General features: G+C 40.7%; 1 pseudogene; it reads right to left on the bottom strand.

Annotated features, from left to right (window-relative positions):
* Nucleotides 1–1,184: 1,184 nt before the first annotated feature.
* On the bottom strand, nt 1,185–15,771 carry LOC143882007 (pyrophosphate-energized membrane proton pump 3 pseudogene; annotated as a pseudogene).
* Between the last annotated feature and the right edge of the window lie 1,754 nt (nt 15,772–17,525).

A 17,525-nucleotide genomic window follows, 5' to 3' on the forward strand; every position in this document is an offset into this window, starting at 1 on the left:
TCCAGAGAGGAGCTGATTTGGACGACCTTCTCACTATCGCCTTCGCACAGATGGATGGAGATGAGGTCTTCGACGGGCTGATTCACCTGGGCTTCATCTCTTAGATCAAGTAGCTCAATCGGCAGCGACTCTGAGGCGTTTTAGCCTTTGAGTGCCATTGGATAGCAGTCCCTGGACTGTGGTTGATCTCCTCTGACTTCACCCACGCCACTTGGTGTTATAAACTTCATTTTCTGGTGATATGATAAGGCGACGGCGCGGATGAGGTTCTGGCCGGGTCGTCCCAAGATAGCGTTGTAGACCGAGGTGGCCCTCACTACCAAGAAGTTGACCATCTCGAAGGCTTGACAGGGCGGCTCCCCGACGAGGACTATGAGTTCAATCTGTCCTTCTACTTTCACGATCTCTCCCGAGAAACCAAACAGGTCAGAGTTTGCTGGCCTCAAGTGGTCGTCTCCTATCATCATTTGCTTAAAAGCATGATAGTACAGGATATCGGCCGAACTCCCGTTGTCGACAAGGATTTTCTTCAACTCCCAGTTCGCGACGAGCATGGTTATGACCAGTGCGTCGTCGTGAGGTAGGATTAAGTTGTCGAGATCTGCATCTGAAAAGGCAATTTCTTTCACCGTCTTCACCTTTTTGCCGCATGTGTGCACGTCATTGACTCGGCATGCGTAAGCTTTTCGAGCAGGAGACGATGTGCCCCCGGCAGCCGGTCTGCCCATAATTGTGTTGATGACCCCCTTTGGCCGGGATCGGTGTATCTCTGGCTGTGGACTCGATGGCGGGGGAGATTGATTCCGCGCAGGAGGCGGCTGTGTCTGCAGAGGGCTCTGGCGCTGAAGGCTCTTCTCCTCGCGTTCTCTCCTATGGCCGTCATCCTTGACATATTTTTTCAGGTATCCCCGGCTGATCAGCAGCTTGATTTCTTCCTTGAGCTGCCAGCACTCGTCTGTGTCGTGCCCGTGGTCCCTGTGGAACCGACAATATTTCAACTTGTCTCTCTTGTTTCCTTTAGAGATCATCCTGGTTGGCCACTTTACGAATTCTTCTCCTCTGATCGCAGCCAGTATGTGTCTCCGGAGGTGTTGAGAGGAGTAAAGTTCTCCTTCCTCCTCTGGGAGGACCTCTATCTTCTGGGGGCCTTATCATCCCTACGTTGCTTGGTAGGGTTCTTTTCTTCAGAGGTTCTCCTCCGGTTTGAGTCCAAGGCTGCCAGAGTCTCCTCCACGGCTATATATTCCTCGGCTCCGGCCATCAAATCCGCTAGTGAGTGCGGGTTCTGGCGAGCAACTGATCGGCAGAAATCGTTGGATTTGGTGCCTGCAAGGAGAGCATTCATGGCTGCTGAGGGATCCAAATTTGGCACTTGGAGAGCCTCCCTGTTGAAACGGCTAACAAATGCTTTCAGAGGTTCGTTATCCTCCTACCGCAAGGCCATTAGGGATGCTGTTGTTTTCCTTGGCCTCCGGCTGCTCATAAAATGGCGGACCAGATCATCCCCAAAGTCCTCAAAGTTGCTGATGGAGTTCGGCTTGATCCTCGAATACCAGTCCCGGGCTGCGCCGGTCAGTTTGGTCAGGAACGCTCCACAGAGGAAGCCATCAGAAGCTCCGTGGAGGAGTATCATTGTTCTGAACGTCTCCAAATGGTCCACAGGGTCAGTGGTCCCGTCATATTGTGGAATGGTCGGCATTTTAAACCCTCTGGACGCTGGCGCGTTCATAACATCGCCGGTGAACGGCAGTCTGCTTGAGAACGTCCTTGCAGCAGGCCGGCCTTGATCCTTTGCCAGCTCTTCTATACGGTGGTCTATCTCTTCTATCCTCCATAGCATTGGATCAGCTCTCCGGTCTGCTCGGTCCACTGATCTGTTTCTCTCCACAGAGGGACTAGCTGCGGAGCCGGAGTGACTCTCCGAGCCTTTTTGATGATTTCTGGGCCTCTCTCGGGGTGCACGGTCCTCCTGAGCTCGGTGCCTCTGCACTGAGCGAGAACGTGACCTGTGGTGATAGTGAGGTTCCGTATGGGCATGCCTGGTTCTGGAATGATGAACTCTCCTCGTAGAGTAGTGGGTTCGATCTCTACTGAGAGGTGCGGGCTCCCCCCTGTGGGCGTTCGACCTTTCCTACATAGGCTGTGAGGCTTCTGGGTGATGCTGGAGTGGCGCTTGGATCAGATTCTGGTATTGACCAACAAGAGTGGTCATTTGTTGAAAGAGAGCTTGAACTTGCTCCGGAGTAGGAGCAGGGTTAAGGTGTTCCGAACGAGAGGGGCTCTGCTCCGCTATTGCTGAAGGAGCCACTATCTGCGAGGCCATTCATTCACTTCGAATCCTGTGAGGCGCCTCTGCTCGAGCTGTCCGAGCAGTTGGCACCCGGGCACTCCTTCGTCCTGCCATTTATAAAGGGGATTTGAACAGCTTTTAGTTCAGGGTCCCACGGATGGCGCCAATATGTTGGGCCTAAAATTGGTAACAGATTCGGCAGTGATGTAAGAGTTGATCTGGCGGGCCCAAGGGGCTGAACTGAAGGAACTGAAGTCCTGCACAAGAGCGCACGAGGTCAGAAGAACAACCCGGAGTCGCACTCCGGACGGACCCTTCGACACTCAAGTCTGTGGATTTAGGTTCACCTACTCTCAAGCAATTACCGAATTACCACTGGGCAGTTGTCTGATTTGTGGTGGGCCCTTCTGGGGCCACGTGTCGACAGCTCATTAGTTGTTGTTTTTCGTACCCCATAAACATGTATCTATATATCTCCTTATAATTCAAAGTCTATATGCTTAAATGTAGTTAATATGAGACTTTGATATGATGAGCCTAATTGAATATCATTTGATAGATTTGTTTGTATAGATACCATGCACTTATTCTTGTTTGATTCCATGTGTCTATGCATGATTGGTGCTTAAATGATGAATCCTTTTTGAAAATTCAAAGTCTATACATTTAAACTTGATCACCATAAGACTTTGCTATATTAAGCTTAATTGAATATCATAATTAGAAACACCACTCTAAGTGCATACATTATGATTTAGATCATCTTGCACTTAGTGATCATCCACAAAAGAAAGCCACTCTAGAGAACATTAAAGTGAAAACCATTATTGTGCTTATAGGAAAATCAACCACCTCTTGTCCATGTGTTCAAATTGAATCTTCAAGAACATCCTTAAAATTTGAACCCATTTTGATAGTTGGTAGGAGTTAGGTTAAATGATCACATCTTTCTAGCAAAACCAAAAGAAAAGAAACCCATAGGTTTAAAGTCTTAAACTTAAATGGAGATTTTTGGCAATCAAATAATACTTGAACAAAATTTGAGAAAATGCCAAAGTATCATTCTTTAAAGTCTATTTTGGACAAATATGGCTCTTGCTAGATAATTATGTACTTGAATTGCTCCAATATATCATTTCTAGCAAAATTAAGGTATTAAATGTCATGTCTAAGAAAATCCCTTCGTAGACATCTTTGTGTCCTAGGTGAATAAACTTGCTTATTACTTTGCACTTAGTTGTCCTTTCAAACCCATTCTATTACATGCTTAATAATTTTCATAAAATGTAATAAGAATCATGATGGGTTAAAAATTTGTGTATTTCCAAAGAGCTTTAATTGGATAATCTCATGACTAAGATGAACCTTAATATGTATAGGTATTTTATATGTAATTCACTTCAAGTAGTCATGAAAGCTCATATTGGAATACATGTGTCCAAGGTGGTTTCTATCATGTGATAAATATATTCTAAAAATCTTTGATCTATTCCCTAGATTCTTAAAGAATATATTGTGTAGGAAAAATTGAAAATTGTCTAGATTTAATGTATTTAATTAAAATTGAAAACATCTTGTGAATCTAGTATCTAATTTGGGAATATTTCGTCTTAGTGGTTGATACCCTATACCTTGTGATGGGAATATGTGTCTCCCACACATTTTGGTTTTCCTATGGGCTTATGCACTTTGTGCTTAATGCTTTATCTTTACATATGTGGTATGTGGATGTAGGAAGTAGATGTTTGGACTTTGTACTTTATTTGTCATGTTTACCTTGTCCAAACATGATTGACTATCCATGAAGGCCTTGATATGGATCATATATTTCTCATAAGGTACTCTCACCTTCATGAATCATTGATGTCTCTCTAATACATGGTATCTTATTGACCATTCTCACTATGTCTTAGTTCTATAGAATTGAACTCAAATTGGTATATACATATTCTATAGTTATCACCCCTTGCTTGATAATATCTACATGTATGAGATGTTAAACCTTAATCCTAAAAGTCACTCAATTGGTACCGTTAGCTTTCTTAGATTCTAAGAGGGAAATGGTACATTCACCTTAATTAAAATACATAACAATTTGGCCTTGTGCCAACATCTCAAACATGAATATAATATATATGTGTGTGTGATCTCCCTAGCTAGTTATGTATGTTACATACTTAGGGAAGTAAAGGTTGAATTTGAAAATTATTATATCACATTTAGGAGTATGAGCCAAAGATTGAAAATCTTTTGTGCTATGCTTGTTTATCATATAGAGCTAGACTATGGCTATCATTTTATCATGATAAACCGACACTTCGAGAGTAAAGTGTTATTGAAGTCCAAGGGTTGAGTCTAACATGTCATCTTTTGAAAAATATATCCAAAAACCTTTGGAGTCTATGCAAGGACATCCCTTTGAATTCATGCATTGCATGATTCATTTTCAAAGGGGGAGCTTAAAGGTAAATTAGTCCTTAGTTACTTATCATATGATTCCTAATGTGGTTATCACCTCATATATGATAAGTACACTCATTTGGAGCATGGTTGCTCCATATGGGTTGTCCGGGCTTGTCTTGTGTTCTTATTTTGGTGTCATTTCCTTTTTGTATAGACAAAACGCCCATAGCCTAGACCTTAGTGTTATATTCTTTAGGCTTTTGACTTATCTTGGATAATCGAATGTGCTATCATCCATTCCAATGATAAGGTTTGTTGGCCAAGTATTCAATTGTTATATCTTTGGCCTATTGTGCCATGCCTTGTTTCATATGGTTTATATAAGGCCAATGACAAATACAAAGGAGGAGAGCTAATCTTTGCTATTTTTATGTTTACATGGATCATTGTGAGATACTCACATTGTTCATTCAAACATATCCCCACTAATAGTGCTAAAAATTGCATATTTTTTTAGATATACATTCATAGGAGTGAACTAAAATTGCTAATCTTAGTTTCTATGGATTTGATTGCTTATCATGTGTACTTTCACTTGGATATTTGTATTTTCATGATAAGTTTCACTGTCATGCCATATATCATAATAGTTAGCCATATTATGTCAAATGTTCATTTCTATGCATGACAATTCAAAAGAATATTTTTAACTTGAAAAATATATGCTCTTGCTTATCATGATGAGTCTATAACTACACATCATCTCATGATAAGATTCTAAGATGAATTTCAAAAACAAAAGGGGGCTTATCATGCTAAACTTTAAACTTGCTTGTTTTCTTTCATGATAAGTAAAATATAAGCTTTAACTTGCTAATCTATTATTATATTATGGGTCATAGGCTAGATTTATATTGGATTTATATATATACTAAGATATACCCTAAAAATTTATGCTAAAATTGGAATGTCTCTTTGTTTTTCCAACATAGGCTTGATTTGTATTAGTATATTCATTTCCTATGTTGATTATCTCTTATCATGCCATATATAATTGATTTCATTGGCTAATCATGATAAGAAGCTAGGGGGAGCATCATATTTTCATTGAATGTCTTTAGTGCTTTATATAATTGTGCTTAAATGCTTAATCCTTCCTTTTGCTTATGCCAAAAGGGGGAGAATTTTGTATATTGATTAGATCTATTATCATATGCATTCTTGTATTATAACTTGTTAAATATAACGCATGCATATATTGAGGGGGAGTAGTAATGAATAAATTGTTTATCTAATCCTCATAAGAGGTGCAAACACATGCATGCTACAGCTTTAGGTATAAGGTCTGCACAAGATATATAAAATACAATAAACAAGATAAATGAGATACACTTAAACATATGATCAAGGTAAACAAACAGGTAAATATTACAGCTAAACATGTAAGTAATCAAAGAAATGAACGCACACTATCAAGATCCTAGGAAAAATCATTATCAAAATACAAACACAAACCCTAAAGTACTAACAACAAATCCTAAGACTCTAATGCCTAAACCCGAGTCTTTAGATGATCTGATGTTCATCCAAAGAAGCCTACGTATCCCCGCCTCCACAAAAATCAGTCACGTAGTTCTTCGCACCTATTCTAAGCTATGATGCCTAAGCCATCTAGACCTCTATCCTAGACTCGATCTAAAAGGCCGGACTAGCGTTCCTCGGGACTCCCTTTGCATTTCAGGATCTCATCGATTTTGGGAATACCTTATCGGGTCTAGACGATTGCGAAATGTTTCTTGAGCAACCCCTTGACTCTTCATGTCCCTCTTCTTATCTCGTCACTTCTCATGTGGCTTAGGCATTTCCTTTTCTTGGTGATCATTACTGCTTACAGGGTTCAGGGTTTCTTCTTCTTCTTCGAGTTCACTCTCCTCACAATCCTAGGGGTCCTACTCAGGTTTCGGGACTCCATCGATTATAGGGACATTTCCTCGGGTTTATTCTCCATTCAGAGTCATTCTCCTTACGTTCATTGAGATACTATTTCTGTTTCGAGATTCCATCGATCGTGGGAACATTATCGGGCTATAGCGGTGATAGGGATACTTGGAGCCCACCTTTGTATATAGGAGACATGCCCAGTCTCATTTATCCCCCCTCTTAGAATGTTAGATGTGCTTTGACTTACTTGCATTCCTTTTTGTAAGCCCAATGGTTCTCACCTTGGCAATCTTCTATGTTTTGATGATTCCAAACACAAGTTGAAATATGTTGTATTTCTAACGTGTTTGATGTTTAAAGTGCATGTATTGAAGATTCAAGTATTTCAAACACTTGATCAAGGAAAACGGCATGGATCAAGGCTTATACATCCTTGAACACCATTAGAAGCCAAAGGATGATGAAGGCTTGGAGCATTAAAGGAGAGATCATGAAGAGCCAAAGAAATGGAGGTGATCCATGCAAAGGTTCAAGACTTGAAGATGTGCTTCAAAAGTAGAAGATTTGAAGGCTTAAGTCTTGTGTTAGATTGTACATCTAATCCCTATTAGGTACCCCACCTAGAGGCATAATGGAGTCACCAAACAACTAACCTTAATTGAATAACAATCCCATCTATGTCAAATTTGGAAGCCCTTGAAGCCCAAAAATGATCAGCATAAAAAATATAGAATATTGGCTGATTTAGGCTTCTCGGAACTCCGAGAATATTCTCGGAGCTCCGAGCTCGGAACTTTGAGAAATTCCTCGGAGCTCCGAGAAATGGTCCAGTAGCTATTTTCCAAATTTTTTTTGTATTCCCGGAACCCCGAGAAAAATTCTCGGAACTCCGAGAATTTCTCGGAACTCCGAGAAAATCTCTCGGAACTCCGAGACCACTGTGTCGGGAACAAAATTATGACCATTTGGGATTTTGCCAGAATTACGACTATGCCCCTGTAACGGTCATATTTGGGTTTTCCTTATATATATATGTGTTCTCTATGCCTTAGAACACATCTCTCTCATTACTAAACATGTTCTAAACACATTAGAGAGTGGTAATCACCCTTGTGCCTCAATTTGGGATATCTAGAGGGATTAGACCTAGGCTTGAATTTGTACATCATTTCAAAGAGTGGATTTTTGTATGAGCTTGAGAGCTATCTACCCTTGAAGAGGGAAGTTGTATTTTCTATTTTCTTTGATTGTATTTGGGCGAGTGCGAAGGTACGTGGAGCCATCCCAAGGGCGAGTGTTCGGAGAAGCGGAGCCTTCTCTCCGTGGTGAGGATTGCCACCAAGGTTAAAGCGATTGTAATTGGCACCGATCTTCGCCGTGGTTAAGAAGATCAAATAGTGAAGCCATCAACGGGTTTGGTTGGTGGAGTGGAGTAGGCCTCGTGTTTGAGGACCGAACCACTTTAAAAATCTCGGGTGCACTCTTTCTTGTCTCTTGCTCTATTTCTTGCATTGCACTTTAGATTTGACTCACTTGCTTAAATTGTTTTATTCCTTGATCTCTTAATCCTTCTTTGGAGAGGTTAAATATTTTAGGATAAAATTTCAAAAGGTAAAATTTTATTTGTATCAACCTAATCTCCTTTTAGGTTGCCGATTGGGCCCACCCTTGGATTTTCACTTTTTGATATTGATTGTTTAGGAGTCTATTTCATAGACTGTTAGTTTGTCCTATGGCTTAGGAGTTGGTCCTTTAGAGTCGTTGTCTTCTTCTTTGTTATTAGAGCCGTGCTGGCTTGGGACCTTAGATCATTTCTCACTATTTTTGGGACGCTTGTTTGCTTGTTGTGGATCGTCTCTTTGAGACATTAGTTGCTTGTTCGGGGTTTTCTTTTTTGATTTTGGGCTTTGCCGTAGTTTGTAGTTGTGCTTGAGTGTTACCTTTAAGAGTGAAATCATTCCAAGATCCGAAAAACATTGAAGAATTTTGCAATCCAAAAGCATAAAAAAAGGGTTAAAACCTCAAAAACATTTGAAAACATAAAAAACCTTAAAAATCTAAAGTATTGTGTTTTTAGGAGTAGTTTGGAAAGTTCGTTTTCGAACTACGTTGGCTTGATCCTCTTCCACGAGGTACGTAGTGCAGCTTGGGATCTTTATCCCAAGTCTAGTGAAACTTTTGTAAATAACATTTTAAACCTTTTTAAATAAACAACTTTAAAACCTTGTTTTCAAAAAGATATTCCTCTAGAGTTAGGAGTTTGTCCTAGATAGAGAGTTTTAGAGTTAGGTGTTTGTCCTTGATTTGTTGTGTGCTTGATGTGTGTTTGTGCTAGAAGTTAGGAGTTTGTCCTAGCTCGGAACGCCTCCGTCCAGTCAGTTGGCGATCCACATCGCCGACTGATGACTAGAATATGATGTGTTAGTCCGCCATTTGTTTTCCTTAGGAAACACAGCCTAGTTACACATAGGTTATAGGAACCACCTGCATTATCTTAGGGCTAACCTGCATTTAGTTAGGGCATATAGGGTGTCCTAAAATTCACAATCCATTAGAATTTAAATAATCGCACAAGAAGCTTTAATAACTAGTCCGGTCTTTTAGATCGAGTCTAGGATAGAGGTCTAGATGGATTAGGCATCATAGTTTAGAATAGGTGCGAAGAACTACGCGACTCTGATTCTTGTGGAGGCGGGGATACGTAGGCTTCTTTGGATGAACATCAGATCATCTAAAGACTCGGGTTTAGGCATTAGAGTCTTAGGATTTGTTGTGAGTTGGTTTTGGAGTGGGTTTGGGTGGAAATGATGATGGTGGCTGAGGGTGTATGGTGGTGGTGGTGATGGAGATAGGAGGTGGCTGCAAAATCCCCTTCTCTCTGTTGGGAGTTAAAATTCAAGAAGAAGCCCCACCCTCCCTCGCGATGCCCTAATCGCATTCTATATAAAGGGAAATGAAAATTTTGCACCCCCTATCTCTACTTAGACAGCCACCTTAAATTCATTTATGGCTACTCTTTCATCCTAAATGGGGGGGTTTGGGATAGGAAATAGGGCATAAATTCTTCCATTTTGTGAATGGGAACTGGTATTGGCACTCCTTTACTTTGATGATATACCCCCCTTTTGCCTTGCTTAGACTAAGAAAATGATATGAGAACAACCATGTTTTTGGTAAGCGCACTCTCCTAGCCCGCCATTTCTCTTTTGGAATAAAAGCACATGGGAATATTTCCGCTTCAATAAACCACCCTCCTTCAACATTGAATGAAGGAAAACGATGTCAGTACCTCTTTCCGGGTTTTCCAAAAATGCTTTGTAAACGAAGGAGTTTTGAACTTTTCAGGTTCTTTCCCACTCAGGGCTAGATTTTTCAGAAATTTCGAGATCGATTTTGAGAATTTGAAATTGACTCTGAATTCGGTTTCGAAACTCGAGTTTTGGGAATTTTAGGATTAGCTTCGGACGCTTCGGGATTTGACTCTAATTCGGTTTCATGACTCGGGTTTTGGAAACTTTATTCACCTTTGGGCACTTTAGGGTCCGGTCAAAATGGGGTGTCTACACTGACTCGTCATAGGCTTGATTCCGGGATTGGGTTCAGCTCTTTAGATCGCTTGCTAGGTGGTGTTCAGGTTTCAGGGGGTGGAGCCCAAGGGGGATCTTCAGCTTCCCAGCCTAGGACGGACATGCCCTCCCCTTTCTTTGTTTGGGATCGTCCAAAGCAGGATCCGAGAGGTCCACCACCACCACCAGAGCAGTGATTAGTGTATTTTGCTTTATGTTTTTCCCTTTTTTTGGGTTCCCCCAATTGGGGATGAGATGTATTTTGTATTTGATCAGACACACACACACACACACACACACACACACATATATATATATATATATATATATATATATATATATATATATGTGGATCACTTTTGACTTGTTTGCTTTTATCTGCAATTGTTCGTGCTTGTTGCTTTTGAGAAAAGTGGTTTTTTGTATAAATAGACATCCATTCTAGATGGATATTTTTACAGAAATGCCCCTAGTATAGTTCTTTAAACAATTTGATTTTGAATATTTTAAAAGCTGATTTTGATATTCGAGCATTTTGCATTATTAGCAGAGGCTAATAATGCAAAATGCCCCTTGCATGGTTTCTTAGTGATTTGATCATGTATTTTTGCGTTATTAATCATATTTCTGTGATTAATAATACAAAAATGCCCCTAGTGTATTCGTTCCCATAGACAAGAGAAAGCTAAATAAAAGGTGAGACCAGGGTAGAAATTTTATTGCAAACACAAAGGAGATACATACTGATAGCCACATATGGTAAAGTTACATTCCTTCGAACGTTTCTTTTCTGTACACAGAGTACCAAACTAGATCTTGATCTTCTGAGAACTGTATACGAAATACTGAGTTGACCTTCTAAGATCTGTATACAGGATGCTGAGTTGATCTTCTGAGATCTGTACACGGGGTGCTGAGCTGATCTTTTGAGATCTGTATACGGGGTACTGAGCTGGTCTTTTGAGATCTGTACATGGGGTACTGAGCTGATTTTCTAAGACTTGAAATACTGAGTTGGATCGTGACCTTCTGAGATAAAGGAATTCGATGTGCCTTTCTTCAACATATGATTACCTAAGCTGGGCAAGGATATAGCTGAGAGGAAAAGACAAAATTTCTTCTTCTTCTTCTTAATTCCCATGTAGGGAGGAAAGGAGCGAGACTTGACTTTAATGAAACAAATGCTTTTGTTTTATTTAGGTAAGTCGGAACCCTAGATAGATGAGTTTAAATGATCTTACACATAAATAGTGTTCCTTCCCCTGGTTTTTAATCATGGTCCGGAGACCCTTTAGATTGTTCGAAGTATTAACTCATTTTGTTTTGGACCAGAGAAATCTCTGACTGGTCATTCCAAAGATATGCCCTGCCAACAATCAAGTTGTCCTTGGTGGATTTTCAACTTGACGGACCATTTATACCTTAATTTCGGCTAGGAATTCAGGTTGTGTTCCTATAGGTATGATAATCCTAATTTTTGCATAAGCTGCCCTTTCAGGTTTTCAACTTAGCGGATCTTCAGATCATCTTGTTTTGGACGTTGGGGAGACTTGTGGGGATATTGAAAAATTTTATTGGTTTTACCAATGGTGACTGAACCCGTTGCTTACGTACCCCAAAGAAGGGTTGGGATGAGGTCCGCGTAGTTCGATGCTTTTCTGTGGGAAAAAAGATCGAAAGGGGTAATGTGATGGGTTCTGTTTGGGCTGTGTCAAAACTGTGATCGAACTTGGGTTTGTCTGGTTGCCTACGTACCCCAAAGAGGATGGGATCAGGTCCGCGTACTTCGAATTAAGTCTGACGGCTTTTTCGGGCAAGATTAACGACGTAGGTGTAGACACCCCCATTTTGCTACATTTTGAAAAGCAAGAGATTCAGAAGTTTCATCAAGTCTTGAGTCGGTCTTCCGCATTAGATTAGGTATTCTTGCATTTTTAAGGAGTCTTGAAGTTGTTTCACAATCCTAAAAGTCTCTAGGGGGTTCCATTGGCCTCCGGAAGATGAAAATTCAAGTTTCCGATCAAGTAGGAAAATCTGCTATTTATGGAATTTCTTAGGGTTTTCCCTATTTTTCATCAATTTTTGCACTACATGGGTATTTTGTCCATTTCCAGTGTGTCCCATTTGACCCCCAAGTTGTGTCTGAGAAATCTTGAGTGATTCCATGAATTTTGAAAACCTGCTAAATTTAGAACCTCTGAGGGGTTTCGCTTGATTTGGAAATTTTGTGAGGCAGGGGCATTTTGGGCATTTTCAGGGGATTCTAAGTGATCATGTTTGGTATCACCCACTAAAAGGAGCCATCTTAAAAAGTTTCTATTTTTTTGAAGTTTGACCGTGAAGACTTTCCACATTTAACTTTCCCATATAAGAGTGAACCAATTTGAGGGTATTTTGGTCGTATTTGGGGGCGTAATGGTCAAATAGGGGCATTTTGGTCCAAAAAGTTATTTTTCCTAAAGGGGATGGTTCGACCATATGTTGAGGGTGCACCATAAATGTCATATGGGTTGGGTTCATCAATAAAAAATATGAATTTAAAGGATTTTATTGAATTTTTATTGAAAAAAACCCAAAATACATGTCATAAGACCCATTGGGCTAAAGCCCACAAGGTAGGGGTCCATGTGAACCCACCCATGTGGGTCTGCCACATAACTGGGTGTGGACCCCGATCCGAGGATGAGTGAGGGAACGGGTCCCTAACACCCTCTAGATCATCCACGATGTGAAGGAGAGCTCTGCCAAGGAACTCTCAAAACGGATGCCACCCTCATAGCATAGCACCAGTGACGATATAAAAAGAAAGAGATATGCCTCGATCCGGAGCCAAGGCTCGAAACCAAGACATACCTGATATAAACTCAGAGTCGCCATCCATGGATATGCCATGGAACCCTAAAATCAAATCCTCTGTGCAATGGATAACCAGAAATATATATGGGTTCGTGCCTGGTTACGAATGGAGAAGGTCCGAGAGCACCTCCAATTCGTCCGAGTGCAAGCACTTGGTCTCTTATGCCATTTTCATTAACTCCAAAGAAGTTTGGGTAAAAATCATGTGAAATGGGAACAATCCTCAGGAGTCGTCTACCTAAGCATGCATTTCCTGAGAATACAAATAATAAACACATATAAAATAAAATGAAAGATGTGCCACCTAAGCATAGCTAGGTGATGAGTGACAAGCCTAATGGGTATCTAAGTTCTGATGTGCAAACACATGCAAGCTATAGCTAAAGGTATAGGATCAGTACAAAAAAATAAGAAAACATATCAAATCATACAATAACTACACAACAAATCCTAAGACTCTAAATTATTAGCCCGAGTCTTCGGATGGTTTGGTATTCATCCAAAGAAGCCTACGTATCCCCGCCTCCACGAGAATCAAGGCAACGTAGTTCTTCGCGCCTATTCTAAGCTAGGATGCCCAAGACACCTAGACCTCTATCCTAGACTCGATCTAAAAGACCGGACCAATTATTAAAGTTTATTGTACGATTATTTAAATTCCAGTGAATTATGGATTTTAGGACACCCTATATGCCCTAACTAAATGCAGATTAGCCCTAGGCTAATGCAGGTGATTCCTACAACCTATGTGTAACTAGGCTGTATTTCCTAAGGAAAACAAAGGGTGGACTAACGTATCCTATTCTAGTCATCACTCGGCGATATGGATCGCCGACTGACCGGACGGAGGCGCTCCTATAACTCTAGGACAGACCCCTAACTCTAAAACAAGCACACAACAAACAATCAATCAAACAACCTATCAAAAGAAAAACCCTAACTCTAAAAATCTCTATCTAGGAGAAACTCCTAACTCTTAGAGAAAGATCTTTTGAAAATGAGGTTTTAAAGGTTTACTTATTCAAAAAGATTTAAAATGTTATTTACAAAAGTTTGGCTGGACTTGGGATGTAAATCCCAAGCTGCACTACGTACCTCAGAAGAGGATCAAGCCAACGTAGTTCGGAACGAACTCTCTTAACTAAAATCTAACACTTCAAATGATTTAACGGTTTTAATGTTTTTCAAATATTTTTGAGTTTCAAATTTCTTATGTTTTTGGATTTTAAAGCTTTTTCAATAATGCTCTGGACTTTTAAATGCTTTCAATCTTAAAGGGAACACGCAAGTAATACCACAAACTAGGGCAAAGCCCTAAATCTAAAGGGGAAACCCCAAATAAGCAACTAGCGTCTCAAAGAGACAAACCACAACAAGAAAGATAGTGCCCCAAGAACAAAGAAAACAATCTAAGATCCCAAGCAGGAAGGCTCTAATAAGACTGAGTTAGTCTTGAATGGATATACTCCTAACTAATGACACCAGGGAGGGAGTACAAATGACATGACCCGATCAATTCGATCAGGCACTCGCCATCTATTTTCATTGTTTCGTCCATAGGTCAAATCGGATATGTAATTATTGGAATAATTGTTGGAGACTCAAATGATGGATATGACCTATCCCCTTCTAGGGGTATTTTAGTGATAGGTTCTATAGGAACTGGACGATCCTATTTGGTCACAGGGGATTCCATTAATAACTGGCCGTTTTGACCCCTCTGATAGAAAAGGATCCCATGATCCTGAATCGATCTTACCTCGGATCGCAAATCCCAAGTCGGAGACTCTCTAATAACACTACCAAGTCAAAGACTCGCTCTAAAAGAGGAGGCCACTCTAACATGAGGCTAGGTAAGCCTCCTAAAGGGGAAACTCTCTATATGAGACAAGGCTTGTCTCTGAGACACAAATGACGTAAACAAGGGTTCTGATGAGACTGGGCAAGTCTCCTATGTACAAAGGAGAGGTGCTCTACTCGGACTGAGCAAGTCCCCTAAGGATGGGCTTGGGCTAGCGCCTTCATCGCCCTCCAAAAGCGTCAATCTCTATAAATAAAAAATTTATACCAAGCGCCACCGGATGCATTTAGGAAGAGAGCCATAAGGATACCAGACATAATCACAAACATAAGCATAGCAGCCATAACCTTAGCTCCTAGTAAAGGATGACCTGTGAAGCGCCCCAATATTCGAAAGAGAATCCCTATCACCATGGGCTATATAATTGTCAAAGCACCAGGCTTTATCATCTACCGCAAAGATGCAAACGCCACAATAAAAACACAGCACCCATAACCTAATTTCTCTTGATAGCTCATGATACCAGGCCTCTCAATGAACTGTCTCCGGACTTCATTAACAAGCTCTTAGGCGGTTCAACCAACGACAGAACAGGCCAAGATAAGCATAGAGCCCAATAAGCTACCAATAAAACCCTCTGAAATTGAAATATCAACCTCCTTAAAAGAGGTGCGAGCAAATAACGCTACTTCATCCATATATGCACTAAAAAAAAACAAAAACAAAAGCGGCAGATCCAATCGCAAATCCTTTGGTGGTAGCCTCTGTAGTATTCCCAACTGCATCTTAGACATCTGTGATCTTCTGAACACTTTCAGGCTGTTGAGTCATCTCAACAATCCCACCAACATTATCAGCTATTGGGCCAAACATATCCTTTCCATAGTAAGAACATAGGCCACAGTGCTAAGCATCCCCCATCATTGCTACAGCAGTCCCAAACAGACCCCCAGATGGATTTCCAGCTTCGTCTACCAGGCCGGAGGTGCGACCCAGCCAAAAAAATCTGAGAATATAGAAGCACTTACGACAAGAACTGGAAGAGCTGACCCTATATCATACAAAATAGAGATTGAATCGCGGTTGAATTTGCAAAAAACAAGGGGCTGAATTGCTGAACGAACCGCACCCAAAACAGGGACTGAAATATTGTGCAGAAAATGTGCTAAATAGGACTGTATCTATCAGAAATAAGGTGAAGGATGTGAACACCAAAGTAGTAAATGGGATCTACATATCAAAATAATGATGTAGCTGCCAATCAAAGATTCCGAGAAAATTAAGATCATCCACACTCAGTCATCAAATGAAATCAGCAAATAAAGGGATAATAGAGAGATTGTAACCTGAATATGCTATCATTCCAGATCGAAATCAAAATCAACAGAAATTATTTGCAACTGTAGGAAACCATAATAGATCTTGAAAAGATTGGCATAATTCTCAACTAAATTATGATCGTGCATCATTTAATGAATTATCACATGAATATCATAAACTATCAAGAGCTGAATCATACGAAATTAAAATCTGAGATCCAAATCAAAGTTTCTACAGCTATGACAATTCAGGAGAATCTCAAAGGGAAATGATCTTCTTCTCTTATTCATACCTTGAGCTAATGAGGAAATGTAACTAGCAAATTCAAGCTGCGAAAATGAATCTGCTTCATTATCTGAAATTTCTTTTACCTCTGTGAATATCCAAGCCCCTTTTTTTTTCTGCGAAGGGATTATGCCCAGATCTGCTTGCAAATGATGTTCTCTTGCTCGAAATCAAGTGGAAGACCCAAACCTTATCTACTAACAACGAGATCGGGGAAGACGATCGGAAGAGTATGATTAGAGAAGAAAAGTTTCAGATCGAGGGTTAGGGTTTCAGAAATAAGATTTCAAATGTGAAATCTGAAAGCTGAGAAGAAGAAGATAATCTGTGGTGAAATTGATGAAGGATTGACCGGATTCCGGTCGGATCTCACCGGGGAAGATGATCGGAAAATGGGAAAATGGGTTTTTCTCTCAGATCTCTTCTCTCTCTCTCTCTCTTTCTCTGGAACGAGAAAAAAAAATGAGATCCTCCTCGATTTTTCAAATTCTCAGATCTAAATCTGAAAATTCCCCTTTCAATCTCTCTTCCTCCCTCTGTTAGAATCTTTCACGAGAATGGAAAATGAAAAAATTCCCCTCTTTTCTTTGATTTTTTCACATTTATATCAAAACAAAGGCCGCTGATATTGGCACTCCTATAAATGATAAACGCACAGAATTTGATGGGCGCACAAATACTTGATGAGCGCGCGAAATCGGCTCTGATCCGGATGGGATTATGCACCCCTCGTACATATAAATGATGTATATTTACCTCCTTTTCCCCCATGGACAGCCCCCTTTTCAGATGAATCACCCTCCTTTTGATCTACACTGCGCTCCTTCTCTCGGCTCGTTCACTGAGCAAACGCGCTCGGATCTCGACGAAACTTTACGGGGACCTCGGTGGGACCCTAACCTATCTTAGGGTTCAAATTTGGGACACCCATTTACTCTTTGAACGAGGTTTTGTAGAAACAACACAAACCTGGGTCTGATCAAAATGGGGTGTCTACACTGGGCGCCCCACATGGGTGGCCCACATGCTTGGGTGCCCAACCTTGATGAGGTGAGATGGATGC

The sequence above is a fragment of the Tasmannia lanceolata genome, unplaced genomic scaffold (assembly GCF_043159265.1).
Source record: "Tasmannia lanceolata isolate RefF3 unplaced genomic scaffold, GAP_Taslan_0.1 ptg000002l, whole genome shotgun sequence".
Lineage (NCBI taxonomy): Eukaryota > Viridiplantae > Streptophyta > Magnoliopsida > Canellales > Winteraceae > Tasmannia > Tasmannia lanceolata.